Consider the following 20,453-nt stretch of genomic DNA (forward strand, 5'->3'; position numbering starts at 1 on the left):
AGTCAATAGGAGAACCCGAGCATTAAACCAGGCACCCCTGCTCTGAAGATAACATGGGTATAAAAAATTTCATTATTGCCATAAACTGCTGTTACTATAATGCAACATGTTTAATAACACGGACTGATATAATGCACTGAAAAAAAAAATTGCTATTGCTCAGCAGCAGAATGGCATTGGGGTGCTATGCTGGCACTAAGCCTACTGTATGTAGAAACTTTAGGTTTTCAACAACAAAAAACATCTCTGTGTTTAATTTCAATGTATAAAATGGCATTAGTGCAGTAAAATGCTTTTGCTATAATGCAACATGTTTAATAACATGGATATAATGTATTGGAAAAATGGAGTATGATGCCACAAAGTTTGTAAGGTCCCCTGGATTTGGGATTTTATACAATTCTTCTCTGCAGATCTTCTCAAGCTCTGTCAATTTGGGTGGGGACTATCCATAGACAGCCATCTTCTGGTTAGGTTCAAGTCAGGACTTTGGCTGAGCCACTGAAGGACATTCACAGAGCTGTTACTAAGCAATTCCTGTGTTGTCTTGGCTGTGTACTTACGGTAATTGTCTTGTAAGTTAAATCTCTGGCCCAGTCGGGGGTCCAGAGCAAACTGGATAAAGTTTTCATAAAAATTTTCTGTACTTTTCTCCATTCTGCTTTCCCTCAAGTCTGACAAGTCTCTTTGTCCCAGCCACTGAAAAACACCACCATGCTTCACTGTTGGGATGGTATTGAACAGGTAATGAGCAGTGCCTGGCTTCCTCCAGACTTCACGTTTAAAATTGAGGCCAAAAAGTTGAATCTTAGTTTCATCGGACGAGAGAATCATTTTTTTTTTTCAAACTTTCATGTGTCTTTTACTGAGGAGAGGTTTCTTTTGGCTACTCTGCCATAAAGCCCAGTTTGGAGGAATGCTACAGTGGTGGTTGACCTTCTGGAAGTTCCCATCTGCACACTGGATCTTTGGAGCTTAGTCAGAGTGACCATTGAGTTCTTGGTCACCTCTCTTATCATGGCTCTTCTCCCCCAATTACTTAGTTTGGAGAGGAGGAAAGCTCTGGGAAGAGTCTTGGTTGTTACAAACGTCTTTTATTTAAAAATTGTGGAGGCCACTGTGCTCTTGGGAGCATTCAGTGTAGCTGAATATTTTTGTACCCTTCTCCAGACCTGTGCATCCATGAGATCATTTCTCTGGGCTCCACAGGCAGTTCTTTCCTCCTCATAGCTTGTCTTTTGCTCTGATATTTATTGTCACTGTGCGACCTTATATAGACAGGGGTCAATCTTTCAAAATCTTGTCCAATCAACTGAATTTACTACAAATGGGCCCCCAGAGCTAAATTTCAACTGCCATACCAAATTGGCTGAATACTTATGTCCATGTGAAATGTTAGTTTTTCCTATTTAATAATTTTGCAAACATTCTGTTTTCAGAATGAAGGTATGAAGATTTCCCAAATGTACTCTAGCTGAATAAAGCCCCTCTGTATGTTTTATTGGTTCCACAATGGAACAATGGTACTCCTAAGAACCACAGTACCCATTCAAAGATGTAACACACAGATCTGGATATGTTTTTCAGGCAAACCTTATTTATATTCACAATAACTAGAAAGCATACTATTTCAGACAATACCTGCTGTTGGCAAACACTGAAAGTCGATATTTTCTATGTTCCCTATATACAGGCACTGTATCCTTTTACTTGAAGCCAGCGACATTGACGAGGAATATTTATGAGGCACTAGTTCCTATTAAATATATATGATGAATCATCATGAATATTGATTCAGGTTGCAGAATACCTGACATCTCTGTGCAGGAGGCTAAAACGTATTAACTTGACAAAACCAATGCATGAGAAAATACTTACATGTCCTTTATTTTACACAGCTATTCCTATTCTTTTAAACAAACTTTTGTGTAAATGCATTTTCTGGTAAGATAAATTTATTTAGGATATTTAAATGTGACATTGTACCTATATTGGCTCTTCTATGAGGGTTTAGTGTTAATTGTCTAATAGAATGTTTAAGATTCAAATCTAGCAGCACCATATATCAGGGCACTTCTGACTCCTTATATTAGCTGGATATATGTTGTCATTCGCAATTTTGTATGCAAGGGACTGGAACTCTTTACTATCTCTATCAATAAATATTTCCTGATTTTTGTATATCTTGTCTGCATGTCAATTCTATGAGACTTCTTCTGTATGGCCACTACTTTAATATTCTCTCTAAATTGATCAGTTCAATAAATAAATCTTTAAAGAAGCACACCCACAAAGACAGTTATTCTCTGATGTGTTATAAAGGTACTTAATGTAAATGGTATGACGGTACTGTAATCTTCTTGCTGTTATTCTTTTATCTTTTCTCCAAAGATAGGGTAGTGATTGTGAGAATGATATATGTGTATTGTTGCTATTTCATACTCACTGGAGTACATTTACTATTGTAAATGCTCCAAAATTGTCTCAAAATGATCCAGAGTTCTGATCCACAGGCATTTTTTTTTAGCTTTGGTCAACAATGGGAGGGAAAGCTGGTGTGGCTAAAACGTGGAGGGTGCATGGCTTTAGATACACCAAAATAGTATCTATATCTTTGCTATTGTTTCTATGAACATTTTCATAGGAAACAAATTAAATAGGTTTTCCCTGGTCATTACCTAATGCATACAGACAAGTTAAAGTATAAATAGGTTTTACAGTCTCCCACAAAATTTATGGCATGAAGTGTCCCCATGTGGTCTTCAGCTCTTCTTCCTATACTACATTTACCAGCACTTTTTGCCTCTCTATGTATATTCCTGATGCTGGTATACATTAATATTATATTATAGCCCAGATAAATTATTGTAGATCATCATTCCCTGTATGATATTATTCTCTGTGTGCATGTACCAAAAATGAGCGCTCACCAACTGTCAGACCATGAATTGAAGTTAAATGGTAAAGATGGCAGAAACCTCAAAAGTGCAATCTACTAAACATTAAAAGGCTTGCCTCACTTCAGCAAATGACATTCCTCATGTAGAGAAAGTTAATACAAGGCACTTACTAATGTATTGTGATTTTCCATATTGCCTCCTTTGCTGGCCTGACTTTTTCTATAACATCTGTGGGAGATTAGTTAGTGGGGATCACCTTTTTCTGAAAACAGACAGTCCGTATGCAGGCAGTTTCCTTGAAAATCTGGCTGGTTGCCAGGTTTATTTAGCCAAAAAGGTTTGTACAGCAGAAAACAAACAAAACAGAAAGCAAATCCTTGCCGTCCGGCGCTAAGCTATACAGTCGTGTCCTGACTATACGGTGCGGGGCTGCTCCCCGACACCCCCAACATAAATGGTAAAGCAAACCTTTTGTTTTTCTCGCATCCAAACATAGCTCTCTCTTCAGCAACACAGGTTATGGTTCTGAGACTCAGCATATGAGAGACCTGTTGTGCTCTCTTCCTGTTTATTTAAAGTCCACCTGGAGGTGAACTCCAGTGGACCACAATATCTGGACCAGAACCAAGCCTGCCACTGAGGCTGGAAAAACCCGGGCCGGATTCCGGTTCAGTCCCTGACAACAGAGCGCATGCGAGGTGAAACATACCTATCATCCACCACCTCGCCTCGCATACCGTCACATATCCCCCCCTCTGCTCTAGCCCCCACGGCTGAGCAACTGTCCCCAGCATACAGTGCATGCGGGAGAGGGCATCCGCATTGTTTTGGAGCTTGCCCGGCCTATGCTCTACTGAAAACTTAAAGGGCTGTAAGGCCAGAAACCATCTTGTCACGCGGCTATTTTTTTCCCTGTTGTCACACATCCACTTTAGGGGTGCATGGTCGGTGATGAGCTTAAACGACCTTCCCAGTAAGTAATATTTCAGCGAGTCTAGGGCCCATTTAATCGCGAGACATTCCTTCTCGACAATGGCATAGTTCTTTTCATGCTTGTTCAGCTTTCGGCTCAGGTATACCAATGGGTGCTCCTCACCATCTCTGGTTTGGGATAGGACAGCCCCTAGGCACACCTTAGAGGCGTCCATCTGTACCACAAACTCGTTTGAGAAGTCCGGGGTTACCAACACCAGTAGTACACAAAGGGCCCGCTTTAACTTCTGGAAGGCCTCCTCGGCTTCAGGATTACATTTAACCATGGCCGACCCTCTGCCCTTTGTCAGGTCGGTCAGAGGGGCGGCAATGGTGGCAAAGTCGGGTATAAACCGCCGGTAATACCCGTAATGCCAATAAAGGCCCGAACTTGTTTTTTGTTTACCGGTTGGCGCCATTTTTGAATTGCCTCAACCTTATTGGTCAGGGGTTTGACCAGTCCCCGGCCAATAATGTAGCCAAGGTATTTGGCTTCCTCCAGGCCTATGGCACACTTTTTTGGGTTGGTCGTGAGACCTGCTTTCTTAAGGGAATCTACCACTGCCTGTACCCAAAGCAGGTGCGATTCCCAATCTGGGCTGTGGATGACCACATCGTCCAAATAAGCAGCTGCATACGGGCGATGTGGCCTCAAAGTTTTATCCATCATTCATTGGAATGATGCAGGAGCTCCATGCAGACTAAAAGGCATCCGCTTATACTGAAACGAGCCTTTATGAGTGGAAAAGGCCGTTTTCTCCTTGGCCGATTCAGTTAGGGGTATCTGCCAGTAGCCTTTCGTCAGGTCTAAGGTCGTTATGTAGCGGGCTTGTCCCAACCTGTCCACGAGTTCGTCGACCCGAGGCATCGGGTAGGCATGGAACTTGAACACACTGTTGAGTTTTCTAAAGTCGTTACAAAACCTAATAGTGCCATCGGGTTTTGGGACCAACACTATGGGGCTCGACCAATCACTGTGGGACTCTTCTATCACGTCCAACTCTAACATCATTTTCATTTCCTTTGCGACTGACTCTCGCAGGGCCTCCGGTATTCTATATGGCTATACATTTACGCGAACCCCAGGTTCTGTCATGCTGAATCACGTTGGTTCGTCCAGGTAAGGGGGAGAAAAAGTCTCTATTTTTGTACAAAAACGCCCTAACGTCACTTTATTGCACCTGGGATAGGGATTCCGTTATGGGGACGTCAGGGATCACCGGTCGCCGGACTGTTGCGGCCGAAGATGTGGCCAATAAAGTGTCTCTGTCCTTCCAGGGTTTTAAGAGATTTACATGATAAATCTGTTGTGGCTTCCGTTTCCTGTGTTGGTAGACCTTGTAGTTTACCTCCCCTAGTTTTTCAACCACCTCAAAGGGACCCTGCCATTTAGCCAGGAACTTACTTTCAACCGTGGGAACTCGGTCCCCAGGGTTGAAAGTACGGACCTTGGCACCCAGATTATAGACCCTTCTCTGGGCCTCCTGGGCTCGCTCCATATGTTCACGAACCAGGGGCAAGACAGCTGCGATTCGATCCTGCATCAAGGAGACATGCTCTATGACGCTTCGATACGGGATGGCCTCTCCTTCCCACGTCTCTTTGGCAACATCTAGCAGCCCTCTGGGATGTCTGCCATACAAAAGCTCAAAGGGGGAATAACCTGTGGACACCTGCGGAACCTCGCGTATGGCAAACATGAGATATGGTAGCAAAAAATCCCAATTTTTCCCATCTCTGTCAACCACCTTTTTCAGCATACTTTTCAGCATTTTATTAAAACGCTCCACAAGTCCATCCGTTTGGGGATGGTAGACAGAGGTGCGGAGATGGGAAATTTTATATACTTTACACAGTTCCTTGGTAACCCTGGACATAAATGGGGTGCCTTGATCGGTTAAGATCTACTTTGGATCCCCATTAGACTAAACACCTGGACTAACTCCTTGGCAATAGTCTTAACAGAGGTGTTACGCAAGGGGATGGCCTCAGGGTAGCGTGTCGCGTAGTCCAGGATTACCAGAATATGCTGGTAACCCCGGGCAGACTTCACCACTGGCCCCACCAGGTCCATGCCAATCCTTTCAAAAGGGACCTCAATTATTGGTAGAGCGACCAGGTGACTGCGAAAATGGGGCGCCGGTGCTGACAATTGACACTCGGGGCACGACTCACAGTACTGCCTGACATCTGCATGCAACCCAGGCCAGAAAAATCTCTGGGCGATTCTCTCCCTGGTCTTTTCCATACCGAGATGTCCCCCCATCACGTGACTATGTGCCAGGTCTAGTACGACCCTGCGGAAGGGTTTGGGAACCAGTAGCTGTTCGACCGCGTCTTCTCCACGTTTTATCACCTGATACAGTAAATTGTTGTTGAGGGCCATGTAGGGGAAGGACACACCCCAGTTAGGGACCACCGGTTCCCCATCCACCATCTTAACATTTTCCCTAGCTCTAGTGAGGGTGACATCTCGCAGTTGTTCGGTACAAAAATCCTCTCTCCTGACTTCTAAATCTGGCATAACATTTGGACTACTCTCACTGTCAGGGTCAGAGACGTTCTCCTGTTCATTACCCTCCGGCTCCCCAGCCAGGACAGGGAAAGGAAGAGGATCTTCTGCCTCCGCAACAACCTCGCCTTCCCTTTGGAAAAAAGGATCTGGCGAGAGCTCCTGTGCCCCCCCAGCAGGGGGAGCTCTATCTACTAGTCTGCCCTTGCCTTCCCATAAGCTCCAAAAATGGGGAAAATCTCTCCCCACTAACGCTTCGTGAAGCAGTGACGGCACCATCCCGACTGAATGTGTCACACTACCCCAAGGGGTATCAACCTCAACCACTGCTGTCTGGTAGTCCCGTGTGTCCCCATGAATGCAAATGACCCCGATAGTACCAGATCCTGGGGGTGATCTTGAGCCCCAAGACGCTCCACGGTGGGGCATAGAAGGATTCAGCAAGTCCTCAGAAGCAAGGTACCTCTCCACTAGGTCCACCAACTGGGTTGCAGTGTTGGGGTCCCCCTGTCCGACCCATTTTTTTTGTGTCGCAGGGAGCGCACGCAGGTACTGGTCCATTTCTACACGGTCCACGATCTGCAGGCCGGTCAAGGTCTCTGGCTGTAACCACTTCCTGGTGAGATGGATCAGGTCGAACATTTGAGAACAGGGTGGCTTGCCGCTGGAGTAAGTCCACTGATGCACACGCTGGGCTCGGACTGCCATGGTGACACCCAAGCGTGCAAGTATCTCCGTCTTCAGTGTCTCATAGTCCTGGGCCTTATCCGATTCGAGATCAAAGTACGCCTATTGAGGTTCCCCGGTCAAAAACGGGGCCACTAGACCCGCCCACTGTTCATTTGGCCATTCCTCACGGACAGCAACTCTCTCAAAAGTCGCAAGGTAGGCCTCAACATCATCAGTAGGTGTCATCTTCTGTAGGTGGTACGAGGCACGTAGCAATCTTGGTTCCCCTGGCGCAGGAGGTGCGAACCCCTTTTTCAGTTCCACAAGAGCCTCTGCGAACTGCTGGTTCATCTCCTGTTGGGATGCCTGTTGTGCTGCAGCGGCCTCTGCGACTTGGCGGTTGGATTCCCGCTGAGCTGCATTGGCCTGTAGCAGGGCCTTTAACATTTCCTCCATTTTCAGAAAATGCCCGCTGAGTCCACCACGTGTGGGAGATTAGCTAGTGGGGATCACCTTTTTCTGAAAACAGACAGTCCGTATGCAGGCAGTTTCCTTGAAAATCTGGCTGGTTGCCAGGTTTATTTAGCCAACAAGATTTGTACAGCAGAAAACAAACAAAACAGAAAGTAAATCCTTGCCGTCCGGCGCTAAGCTATACAGTCGTGTCCTGACTATACGGTGCGGGGCTGCTCCCCGACACCCCCAACATAAATGGTAAAGCAAACCTTTTGTTATTCTCGCATCCAAACGTAGCTCTCTCTTCAGCAACACAGGTAATGGTTCTGAGACTCAGCACATGAGAGACCTGTTGTGCTCTCTTCCTGTTTATTTAAAGTCCACCTGAAGGTGAACTCCAGTGGACCACAATCTCTGGACCGGAACCAAGCCTGCCACTGAGGCTGGAAAAACCCGGGCCGGATTCCGGTTCAGTCCCTGACAAGAGAGCGCATGCGAGGTGAAACATACCTATCATCCACCACCTCGCCTCGCATACCGTCACACATCATATACGTCTCCTTTCCATGATTACAACTAGAGATGAGTGAAGTTATGAAGCATTTGATTTGCCTGCTTCACCGAATTTCACAATAAAATTAGATTTGTGACAAATTACTTCCTTACGAAGTGCATTCCTTTGCATGTAGCGGGTGCAATGATGGGGATGGGGATGTGTCATTGAACCCCTCAGATGCCGCGTTCATCGCGGCATCTGAGATTAAAATTAGGGCCTTTCAATGGCTATTCCAGTTTAAAAAAAATACATATTCACCTTATCCATTTGATCATGGAGACGCCGTAGTGGCCATCTTGATTGAAGACACCGCACAAAATCTCATGTGGTGACATGATGATGTAGATTTGTTACCACAAGGCCTGAGGAATTTCAGCTTCACAGCAAATTTAATGTTTCCTGAAATTCTGATTGAAGTCCACTTCAGATACTTCGATTCGCTCAACATTAGTTGCAACTACTCTGCAATCCAGGAGCGGTGGCCGTCCTTGCACACTATAGAAAAAAGCACCTTCCTATGTGCACTACCATAGGCCCAGCCACCACATAGGCCAGTGCTTTTTTTTAGGCCTCATGCACATGACCATTGTTGTGTTCCGTGTCCTTTGTGCCTTTTTCGTGATTTTCTGCGGACCCATTGATTTTCAATGGGTCCGTGGAAAACTCGGCTAATGCACCGTTTGCCATCCGCGTCCGTGATCTGTGGTTCCAGTTCAAAAAAATATAACCTGTCCTATTATTTTCACGGAAAAGGGTTCGCGGACCCATTCAAGTCAATGGGTCCGCTAAAAAATGCACATCCTATTGTCATCCACGTCCGTTTTATTTCCATCATTTTGCCATGGCAAAACTGTCTGCCAAAACTTGTGCCAATAAAATTTAGAAAAATCAGATACAGGAAGTTTAAGGTCACAGGTTATGCAAATTGCTAGGCACCTGTGGTGAAAATCCATAGTGTGGTGTGGCAGTGAGTGTCTGGCTATTATATTTCGTGCCAACTAAGATGCCCCGCTGGAATGTGGAGAGACTTATTTGTTTGGTGCAGGAGAGGCCCGAACTATGGGACACCCGGTCAAATAATTATCAGGACCGAGTTTGCAAGGAGTCGGCTTGGGAGCAAGTGGTCCGTAGCATGAGGCGGGCAGAATGGTCCAAAGCAGATGGCCGTGACCGTGTAGCTTTAGGTAAGTGCCAGCAATGTCGTTGTACTGTCCTTGCCCAGTCTGTCCCTAAAATGATGTAGCTATAAATTCCATACAGTCAGAAGAATGTACACTGCTCAAAAAAATAAAGGGAACACTTAAACAACACAATGTAACTCCAAGTCAATCACACTTCTGTGAAATCAAACTTTCCACTTAGGAAGCAACACTGAGTGACAATCAATTTCACATGCTGTTGTGCAAATGGGATAGACAACAGGTGGAAATTATAGGAAATTAGCAGGACACCCCCAATAAAGGAGGTGCTGACCACAGACCACTTCTCAGTTCCTATGCTTCCTGGCTGATGTTTTGGTCACTTTTGAATGCTGGCGGTGCTTTCACTCTAGTGGTAGCATGAGACGGAGTCTACAACCCACACAAGTGGCTCAGGTAGTGCAGCTTACCCAGGATGGCACATCAATGCGAGCTGTGGCAAGAAGGTTTTCTGTGTCTGTCAGCGTAGTGTCCAGAGCATGGAGGCGCTACCAGAAGACAGGCCAGTACATCAGGAGACGTGGAGGAGGCCGTAGGAGGGCAACAACCCAGCAGCAGGACCACTAACTCCGCCTTTGTGCAAGGAGGAACAGGAGGAGAACTGCCAGAGCCCTGCAAAATGACCTCCAGCAGGCCACAAATGTGCATGTGTCTGCTCAAACGGTCAGAAAAAGACTCCATGAGGGTGATATGAGGGCCCGACGTCCACAGGTGGAGGTTGTGCTTACAGCCCAACACCGTGCAGGACGTTTGGCATTTGCCAGAGAACACCAAGATTGGCAAATTCGCCACTGGCGTCCTGTGCTCTTCACAGATGAAAGCAGGTTTACACTGAGCACATGTGACAGACGTGACAGAGTCTTGAGACGCCGTGGAGAACGTTCTGCTGCCTGCAACATCCTCCAGCATGACCGGTTTGGCATTGGGTCAGTAATGGTGTGGGGTGGCATTTCTTTGGAGGGCCGCACAGCCCTCTATGTGCTCGCCAGAGGTAGCCTGACTGCCATTAGGTACCGAGATGAGATCCTCAGACCCCTTGTGAGACCATATGCTGGTGCGGTTGGCCCTGGGTTTCTCCTAATGCAAGACAATGCTAGACCTCATGTGGCTGGAGTGTGTCAGCAGTTCCTGCAAGACGAAGGCATTGATGCTATGGACTGGCCCGCCCGTTCCCCAGACCTGAATCCAATTGAGCACATCTGGGACATCATGTCTCGCTCTATCCACCAACTTCACGTTGCACCACAGACTGTCCAGGAGTTTGCTTTAGTCCAGGTCTGGGAGGAGATCCCTCAGGAGACCGTCCGCCACCTCATCAGGAGCATGCACAGGCCTTGTAGGGAGGTCATACAGGCACGTGGAGGCCACACACACTACTGAGCCTCATTTTGACTTTTTTTAAGGACATTACATCAAAGTTGGATCAGCCTGTAGTGTGTTTTTCCACTTTAATTTTGAGTGTTTTAAAATCCAGACCTCCATGGGTGGAAAAATTTGATTTTTTTTGTGTGATTTTGTTGTCAGCACATTCAACTATGTAAAGAACAAAGTATTTCAGAAGAATATTTAATTAACTAAGATCTAGGATGTGTTATTTTTGTGTTCCCTTTATTTTTTTGAGCAGTGTATATTTTGTGGGCCAGCTTTATTTGGCATAAAACCTGTACATGGTTTTGGGAACAGCCGTGCACTAAATACCATACCCCATCTTTTTTTTCAACAAATGGCTGAGCCTCCCTTTGCTCCAGCAAACAGTACTCATGTCTCAAGCCTGTATGTGCACTTGTTATTTCGTCACACGTGTCCTTTTTGTAATTGAGCATCCTATAGTTGTCTCCATTTCATATTATAAATTCTTTTAGTCCAAATGGCTTGCACGACTAATCTCCTCCTTCCTGAACTTATTGTACATTAGTATCCCCACACCTGCAGTACTGTACCATGTGCTGTATAATCCGGCCTATTCATACATTTATCTGAGTTGGCAACTTGATTTTGCTTTTACTTTTCCCTTTGCTATTTCTACTGATATATTTTTTATGTTTTGACTTACATTTGTTTACATTAAATGCAATATTTCATTTCTTTACAGTGAAACAGACTAAAACAAGGTGGAACAGCTACCGGGACCAATTCCGCCGGGAGCTGAATAGTCAAGGCCGGAATGGGGAAGGCAGCTCCAAAAAGAGGCCATATCTGTACGCTGCTCAATTGCAGTTTTTGCGTCCGGTTATGGATTTGAGGCCGTAAGTATTTTTTTGTTGTGCTAAAAAGCTTTTTTCCTGGTAATTATTAGTTCCTAATTTTGGTTTAGCCATAGTGGTCTAGAATGTAAGGGGTTGTGTGGCGTTGTACAATTGTTGACCTATCCTTTGTGTCGGTGAACCAAATCATTTTTGTGGGGTAGTAACACCGGCCACCACCGATGATGAGCAGTATGATGAGACGACACGTGCAGAGCGCACATGCCCTCTCCTGTATCTTTTTATTTCCTGAGTGGCACTATTTTCTTGAACAACTCACATAGATCTCAGCAATTAGAGCAGAAATCGAGAAGGGAGATGGCCCGTGCACACTGCACGCATTGTCTCCTCCTACAGTTGATCATCATGGTGGTTGGCTGTTGTTCCCCGGCCAATATGATCTTGTGTATTTATCCTGTGGATAGGTAATAAATGTGTAAAGTTATGGAAAAGCCTGTTGCCTTTTGTGGCCCTGAATAGCGTACCCATTTGTGTATGTTTTGTTATGTTCATCATTTCTGAAACATACATGCTAATTTTATTATGGTGGTTTTAGGATTTGGTACCTCTTCTGTACTGTAATTGACATTTACATAGTTTTAATGTTTGCTTATAAACCTCAACATGGAGTCATCAAAGTTCAACTATATAAAAATGACACATACAGAATCCGCTTTTAATAGAGTATAATGATGCTCCAACAGTGTCTGTACAGCTGAATAGTAACTACTACTACCACCATGTTATTTATTAGGGAATGATGTTCTTTTTGGTTTACATTACATATGGATGGTAGGAAGTTCAAAGCAGTCCAGATACAGAAGAGACGGACAGAATATCAGCACTGCTTTTGGTCCTTGAATGTGTATACCTAGTTTTGTGCTTAACTGATCCAAACGCCAATCAATTTTTTTTTAAATAGTTTCATATTTGGCTTTGTGAACTAGTTAACATGAAAAATTTAATTTATTCTTATTTTCAAAATTCACATTGAAGGAGAAAATTCAAAATTATGATAAAATCTGTGATGTATGCATGCTCAACATATATGTAGTTCACACACAGTTGTTTTTATTTAGAAAACATTAACTACTTTTGAAATGTAGTAGGCAAATGATGTAATATATGTTTTTATGTCATTTTCCTATACAGTACTGTGGACAGTCTTGATGAGCCTGAAGACTCTGAGGCGGCATTAAGTGATACGCCGGCAGTTTTTTCACCGGCATCTAGTCCTGCCCCAACGCCCGCTGAGGAGCCGGACCAGCCATCCCAGGCTGAGGCCACCCGATCTCCGTGGAGCCCTTCACCATTCCAGCAGCCGCAGCCCAGACGTCGCTGCAATGTCCCTCAATCTTCCTCTGGGCAACCGACTCGGGAGATTATAGATGCCCGAGTCATAGATTTCCTTGCCCAGAGGAGGAGTGATGGCATTGAGGAGTCAATGCTGAGGGGCCTTGCACCTTTATTGAAATGCATCATGAATATGTGGCTTCAATGGCCCTTGTTATTAAAATGTACGCCTCCTCTTAACAGGGAGACATACACTCCCATATTAATGATCTGCACAAGCAGATCTTGAATATCCCCCCAAAGCAACATGGACACAGCTATCACCAGCCTCAACACCCACCTCAAGGGCCATCTTCCCCCCCCCCCCCCCCCAACCGACTTACCAACGGTCCCAAGACCCTATAGCATCCACTTTCACACAAAGTATTGCAACTCGGGCCACTGATCCTGCCCATGTACGGCCACAATCATCTTATGGGCATCGCTCGTTTACACGAGACCTTTTTGATCTGTAATGTCATATGTTCTTGAAATGTTTTTTTGTTTTGATTATTGTTGTTTGTGTATCCTTTATTTAATGACATGTTTCTAAAAGAAAATTTTGATCAGAAAATATAAATTGGCTTGTGTGAATTTTATTCAAAAAACAAACTTTTACAGGTCTTCAACACATTTCATAAACACATATAGACGCACACCAGTTCACAATGTACAGAATTTTTTATTTTGAGGAACATAATCTGTATTTTGCTATAATGTGAACATGAGGTATTAGAAGATTTTTTGGCCCATTACACTAAATACTAATGATGTTAATGTCGGTGACATTTTGTGGAAAACATCATTAGTATTGATATTTACTTTTAGCTATGTGCTGGCCAAAAAACCTCAGCCCGCAAGCCCACGTCAAGGGTCCTCATTCTCTTGCGAGTCCCTACACTCAACTACCACAATAAATTAACATAATCTATCTACAAAATAATAAACATCTAAAGAGCCCAGAAGATTTCAAAAACTGCCACGAATAGCGTCCCTCTGCCATGGTAAGGACCCCTCTGGGCTGTAAAAGTAGTCTGCATAGAGTTCCCGAACTGCAATGCCAGCAGTCCCAGGTCATCTATGCAGGGTCCTTTCCAAACCCAAACCTGATGACGTAGGAAAATCTTCCATGTCAACAGAAGAGGAAGCCTCATTAATCCTGGTGAAGTTGTGTAGAACAACACAAGCTTGAATCACCAGGGTAGCATTCTCCGGATCCATTTGTATGGATGACAAAAACACCCTCCACCTGCTAGAGAGTATCCCAAAAGCGCACTCAGCATACCGACGGGCACGAGTTAACCGGTAGTTAAAAATACGCCTCCTGACATCCAAACCACGCTTTGGAAAGGGCTGCATAACATGGGGAGTCAATGCAAACCCTTCATCCGCCACGATGACAAATGGAGCCGGCGGACCTGCATATCCGGGCAGTCTTCTGGACTCGGGCAGGGCAAGCTGGTTGGCACGAAGCCGCTCACCCATTCTAGAAGCACTAAAGATGCGAGCATCCATAGTGCTTCCATAGGCCCCGATATCAACCATTATAAACCGGTGGTTACTGTCAGCAACAGCCATCAGCACTACCGAAAAATAATGTTTATAATTGAAGAATCGGGACCCTGAGTGAGGAGGCTTCTTCATACGGATGTGCTTGTGTCACGGCTGGGGATGGGGGAAACCCTCAGCCGTGAGGTGCCAGGTGTTTAAGTAGCTACTCGGCCATGAAGCCACAGGACAGGGAGCAGGTCACCTCCTACAGCGTCCCTACCCTGACCCTAACTCCTAACCTGCATGGGCCGACCTTTAAGGTAGGAGGGCCCATGCGCCGGAACCTCGGAGCCCTGTCTTACCCTCCGCAGATCCCTGAGCTAGGAGCTGGGTAAGGCAACCTACTCCTCCTTGACACGGAGGAGCAGGAGCCTCAATGGCCAAGCTGTTGGGAAAAGGGGAACAGAAACAGCAATACGGAAATGGCAGGTGAACAGACATTCAGCAACCTGCTGACTGGATCCCTAAACAGGCAGGGATCCAGAACCGTTATGCTGCACAAAGACATATGAAAATCCCAACAGACAAACTTGCTACAACACACACATAAAGACATAGGCATACATAAAACTTTAACTTAAACCTATACTATGAACTATGACCACAGTGGTGGCTCTCACTGGCGGATGGACAAACACAGGAGGCTGCTATCAGCAAGCATGCTGAAGCAACCTACTGAGCTCTGCAAGAGAGAGGGTCTTTATAGGCCCAAGTGGCCACACCCAAGGATTGGACACACCCAGTGACATCACACACACACTGGGAAGGAAGTTAACCCTTCCAGTAACACAGAAGGGAAAACAAACATACATAAAGGGAAAGTGCACACAAGACATAATACACAGTGCACACAACACACACACTTAACAATAGGGTTGCTAGGTGTGACCGCATGCCAGGGCAGCAAGCTACCTAGCGACGCTCTGGCTGCTCTGCTGCTAAAAACAACACTGGTTGTCCGCGGCAACCACAAGTGAGGCCACAGACAAGCGGCCCTCACCCGTGGTTGAATGCCCATACAAAACCGCAGACAACCGCATGCGGTAAAGGAGTCACGGTCATGGGCATGGCCGTGACAGCTTGCCATCCATTGCCTCGATGCAGTTTGGAAACTGCACAGAAATGTTGAAGCCCTCAGCGATCCGAACCCAATCGTCCGCCTTGGCTGTGGCATCACCGTCTCTCAGAGTTGCTGCCAGATGACATGGCAAGTGTGACGTACAATCCGAGAAATCGTTGAGGTTCCTAAAAGAAACTCAAAATGCAGGGATGCAAAAGAGTTCCCAGTTGCAAGGAATCTGTAGGAAAAAAAAAAAATATATATCAGTAAGCAGCAAATCAAAGGGAACATCAGATACATGATTCGCCTATAATGTTGTATACAAGACATAATTTTAAAAATCTATGTCCATTGTCGACTAAACAAAAAAAAAAATTTGGTTTTGTGTGTATGAACCAAACACTACCAGCGATTGGGGTGTGGGCAGTACTACCACAACTAAGGGTCTAAACAACAACTGTGTTTAGACCCTTTACATGCAGAAGGTTATGGGTGACTTAAGAATGATGTGAACATTATGCATGATGATGACGTTAGCTGAACACAAATTGGAAACCTGCTAAAAAGAATTGACGACCTTTAATATTGCCGTGTTATGTTTCTGGGATTCAAGTAAAAAAAAAAAAAAAGGACATAACAATGTTCGCAAAATATTATGGGCAAAGAAAGGTTACTTCAGCAAACAGTAGCACATGTCTAACAGCAGCCATTTCCAGAAACATGTTCCTCCTGACAGAAGCAGTGCACATTACTGTTGAAACTATAAACATAAAATATTGCTTACCTCTGTAGTGTCACTACATAAGGGTCAATTGGGCCACATTGTTCTCCACCTCCTGTGGAACAGGGCCATTGTGTCTTATATGTCATTTTGATGCATAATGTCACTTTATTCATGTTATTTATGTGCATTTTCCTGTTTAAATGTGTATCAGGCCTGTTAGGGTGTAATTCCTCCTCGAAGACAGTAGAGGGAGCTAGGGAACCCCTAATATAAATAGTCAGGTCCTGTTAAGGGAAAGGGTGTGGAGAGTCAGAAGTGAGTGTGGACTTTAGCTAGGCAGCAGCTGAAGGGAGCTTCTGACATGCAGCTAGACAGCCCAGGCTTCTAGATGCTACCAGGGGAAGAGTTACCTCCTGAGAAACCTGCAGTTCCTACAAAGTACAGTACAGAGCAGAAGTGTTTCCAGCCAGACAAGAGAGCTGAAGGGCAGAAGAGTCTATTGCAATGCAAGGAGATATATACCTGAGGAAGTTTCTTTACCAAGGATAAAGCCACCAATAGGGCATACGGGCCTTGGGATCAAGACAGACAGGAGTTCTGAGGAATAGTGCACAGGATTTCTGAGGAAAAGGTGCAGCCTGATCTGTGAGTGTGTTTAACCCTCTGAGTATCTTGCAAGAACATTGTTGCCTGCCATTATTGTAAAAGCCTGCTTGAAACTGCTTCTGTCATATGGAACTGAACCTAAAGAACTCTATATAGTTAACTGTTCCAGTAAAGAAAGTTTTGGTTCACTGCAAACTGTGTTCCTCAGTTATTACTGCTATCAATCGGTGTGCCACCGTTACCGGCACTGGCGTCACGAATCTTAAAGGGGTCTTGCCACAGGCACATTAAACCTGCAACATCTAGGGCACCTAACCTACCACCGGCCTGGTCCCTATACATTGAGAGTGCACCAGAGGACTTCTGTGCCAGCCTCTCCATCACTGCTGTACGCCTGCCCAGGGTCTTCCTAATAAACTGTGAGTAACCCAGAGCAACCCTCGTTTGCCTAATAACCGTGACCTCACTATCGCAATACCCTGAAGGGCTGCGTACTGCACCTCAACGTGACGATGAGCCTTTCCTCAGGAGAAATGCTGCGCCTCATATTGGTGTCCATGAAGGTAAGGACAGTACGTAGAGACGACAGCAAGCAATCAAATGTAGTCACTGACATCTGACAGAAGGAGAAAAACTTTTCAGGATGCAGGCGAAGATCTTGGTAGAGGGTATGAAAGTGTCCTTTCCGGTAGCGTTGTGAAACAATCAGATGGACCCAAAATCGCCGCCTTCTACTAGGTTCCTCGTCCATCGCCGAGAAATAAGCCAAAGCAGTACGACCTCTTCCTCTGAGTCATCCGCCATGGTGAAACAGCAAAGACAAGCAACCAAAAGAACCTCTGTACCCTGTAAAGACTACAGAAAATGGCCACCAATCCAAACTCAGGTGACCTGCATATATACCAGTATCCTGGGTGGAGATATAAAAATTTTATATTTTTCACCCTTCCTTGTTTTCTGACGGTCCGCAAAAAAAAAAACAGAAGACACAAGGAAACACAACGGAAGCAAAAACGGACACAGATCACGGAACAACGGAACCCCATTTTGCGGACCGATAAAAATAACTGTCGTGTGCATGAGGCCTTATGGTGTACATGCACGGCCACCACTGCTGGATTGCAGGGTGGTCAAAACCATGGAAATGCTAGTGCATGATGTGATGAAAAAATGAATCAAGACGATAAAGTAGGCAATTGTCACGAGGGTATCAGGAGCCACGTCTGACTCCGTTATACCCGGGGTCAGGAGGTCGCAGCGGGTGGCTGCGCGCTTTATATCTAAAGATCACGTTGTTTCTTAGTGATTGTTTTCTGTGTTTGCCTTGCTATCCTTTTTGTCTCAATCAGGGATCCGTAGCTTCTCCTCCTCAGCTGTTTCTTGTCTGCCACTCCCAACCTCCTTATATTCTCCCCTCACTCTTCTCTAGTTGCCAGTTATAGAGCTTCCTGCCTGGACATCTATACTGACCCACTGGAGTTGTGAATCCTGGTTGTCGTTCCAGAGTGCTACCCTCCGGATCCCTGTTGGGCTTCTTGTTGTCTCCTGTTGTCGCCCACCTGGGATTATATGTTGAGTTTGTATTGTCTGTCCTTCCCTTGGTGTTTTCCTTTAGAGCTAGTGGTGCGGACTAGTGTTCCCACCGCCCTGTTCACTATCTAGGGCTCAGCTTAGGGAAAGCCAGGGCTTTAGGCACGTGATCGGCGTACGGGTGAGGAACCCGTCTAGGGACGTCAGGGCAGCCAGGTGCCAGCCGCTAGGTGAGTCAGGGGTCACCACCTTCCCTCTCACTTGGGCAGGGCCTTCCTTGTTCCCTCCCTCTGTGTCACGTATGTGATAGTCACGCCGACCGTGATATTATAACTGGCCTTTACTTTTTGAGGAAAAAGAAAATAAAAAATTTCTTTTTGTTGTTTTTTCTTTTTTTCTCTACTTAGAATCCAATATGGATCCTATTGCTGCCTTGGCAAAACAGCTTCAAGGCCTGTCTTTGGAGGTGGCAGGATTGAAGGCGTCTGTCCTCCAACAACAGCAGCAAATGCAGCAGACCGCACCCCCAGCGGTTGCTATGGGTAACCAGGTTGTTACAGAACCCAAGGTTGTTCTTCCTGACAGATTTTCTGGGGGAAGGGACAAATTTGCGACGTTCCGTGAGGCCTGCAAATTATATTTTAAGTTGCGCCCTTACTCCTCAGGTAATGAAGAACAGCGGGTTGGGATTGTCATTTCCCTGCTTCAGGGGGACCCACAATCCTGGGCGTTCTCGTTACCCCCTGGTTCCCAGGCTCTCCGGTCAGTGGAGGGATTTTTTGGGGCTTTGGGTCTCATATATGATGACCCTGACCGAGTCGCCCTGGCTGAGTCGAAGTTACGGAGACTCCTACAGGGAGATCGGTCAGCAGAGGAATATTGCTCAGAGTTCCGTAGGTGGGCTACGGATACTCAGTGGAACGACCCGGCTCTCAGGAGTCAGTTCTGCTCTGGGTTATCTGAAAGGGTTAAGGATGCACTGGCGCTGTTTGAGACCCCCCTTTCCCTTGATGCTGTTATGTCCCTCTCTATCAGAATAGATAGGCGTCTAAGGGAGAGATCGAAAATTCCTGAGCAATTGGTTACCTCTCCCAAGCAACAATTAGTCTGTACTGACTTAGATGAGCCTATGCAGCTAGGCGGAACTTCTCGTCGGGTCCGTCCTCCTGAGGTTCGCCGTAGGGGGGGGGCTTGTTTTTTCTGTGGGGGGAAGGGTCATTTCATTAATGTCTGTCCCTCCTTTCTCAAAAACAAAAGACCGTCGGAAAACTACTAACCCCAGGCTGTGCGGAGGATGTCAGCCGGGGGGTATACGTTTCCTCCATACGAACATCTCAATTTGTGTTACCAGCGGTTATTGTTTTTGGTGTTAAGACGGAGTCTATTTCTTTTTTTCTAGACAGTGGAGCAGGGGTAAATTTGATAGATGCCCATTTTGCCCGCACTATGGGTTTGTCTCTCTGTACGCTGCAGAGACCTATTCCCGTATTCGCTATAGATTCGGCTCCTCTGTCTCAGAGAAACCTCACCCACATTGTTCATAATTTACACCTTCGGGTAGGGGACCACCATAATGAGTGTCTTTCATGTTACGTTCTGGAGGGCCTTCCCTCTCCTGTGGTATTGGGTCTTCCCTGGTTGGTAGCGCACAATCCAGTGGTGGATTGGCAGGCCAGGGAGATATTGGAGTGGAGTGAGCATTGCAGAGAGAATTGCTTAAATAACAATTGCTTAATCGCCTCCATAGCTTCCCTACCTACATTTATTTCGGACTTTGAGGACGTTTTTTCTGAAAAGGGTTGTCAGAAGCTACCACCTCATCGTCCTTATGATTGCCCGGTTAACCTGATTCCCGGTGCAAAATTACCCAAGTCCAGGTTGTATAATCTTTCGGGTCCCGAGAGACAAGCCATGAAAGATTATATCTCCGAGAGTCTGGCTAAGGGACACATCAGACCCTCTTCTTCACCCGTGGCTGCAGGGTTTTTCTTTGTTAAAAAGAAAGATGGGGGCCTGCGTCCTTGCCTAGATTTCCGTGAGCTAAACCAAATAACCATCCGAGACCCATACCCTCTTCCTCTCATTCCTGACCTTTTTAATCAGATTGCGGGTGCTAGGTGGTTCTCCAAACTTGATCTTAGGG

Source organism: Bufo bufo, chromosome 4, assembly GCF_905171765.1.
Source record: "Bufo bufo chromosome 4, aBufBuf1.1, whole genome shotgun sequence".
Taxonomy (NCBI): domain Eukaryota; kingdom Metazoa; phylum Chordata; class Amphibia; order Anura; family Bufonidae; genus Bufo; species Bufo bufo.